The sequence below is a fragment of the Parasteatoda tepidariorum genome, chromosome 9 (genome assembly GCF_043381705.1).
Source record: "Parasteatoda tepidariorum isolate YZ-2023 chromosome 9, CAS_Ptep_4.0, whole genome shotgun sequence".
Taxonomy (NCBI): Eukaryota; Metazoa; Arthropoda; class Arachnida; order Araneae; family Theridiidae; genus Parasteatoda; species Parasteatoda tepidariorum.
Window position 1 is genome coordinate 86,225,118 of NC_092212.1, and position 1,230 is coordinate 86,226,347.

The window sequence follows — 1,230 nt, forward strand, 5'->3', positions numbered from 1 at the left end:
CGCCCACATGTTGCGCGGACTGTTAGAGACTTCTGTTCAGCACAACGCATGCAACTTCTTCCTTGGCCTGCTTATTCGCCGGATATGTCGCCTATTGAGCACGTGTGGGATATGGTTGGTCGGCGTCTCACTCGTGATCCGCGTCCTGCAGTTTCCAAAGACGAACTTTGGTTGCGCATACAAGCGATATGGAATTCTCTTCCTCAAGCAGATATTCAACATCTGTTTGACTCCATGCCACGTCGTATAGCAGCACTTATTGCAGCGCGTGGTGGCTGCACCAAATACTGATTTCGGACGCTTAATTTGTTTCTTTTGTTTTGAAAATTTCATCATTTATTTGTATCAGTACAAGTCGTTTCTGCATTAAATTTCATTTGATTCTGATGATTCTTTCATGGTGTTGCATTTTCTACAAACAGCAGTTTATAAATTGCAAATAAGTATCCCATGTAACCTTACCGCAACGTCGGAATTCTCTCTTTAGTGTCACGAAAATGTTTGTACTAAAAACCTTTTTTTCTAATAAAGCAAAAATATTGCTGAACCGCTTAGTATTTTTTGAAATTTAAAAACAAGTTCATTAAAGCATCAAAATAAATCCTCAATTTAAGAAGTGTTCTTTTCACTAGTGTCGATATGAGACTGTTTCTCTTTCCAGGCATGCTAATTGAACATTTTCCATAAAAATAAAGGTCTTTAGTTTATGAGAGATTACAACTATACTTTTATTTATGTTTTAATAACACTGCGCCTTAAATTTTTAAAAATCGTTCGAAAATAATCTAAAATATTTGCCTTTTTGGATTTTAGACTGGAGCTGGGAAGTGATCTTCTAACAATGATGAAAGAAATGCATGGGTCAAAAAATAATGAGAATTATTGCTGTTAAAACATCTCAAAGTTTTAAACCATCTACATTATTCAAAAGTCTACAATGACAGAGATTCTTTGACACTAATTTCTATCGAAAATAAAACTACGAAAGCAGTTCATTTTAAAAAAATCTGAAACTGTTTGCGTCTGCACGAAAAAATACATTTTAATGTTTAGGCTTTTAAGTATGCCATAAAAAATTTTGCCGATTATGAATATTACCTATAATAAAAATTTATTCTAGAATACTTGAGGTGACGAACGACTTTCTTTTTTAACCTTGAGTATGTTAATTGCTATCTTGAAATCAACATTTATGGCTGATAGAAATATTGTAATATGAAATTCTACTCC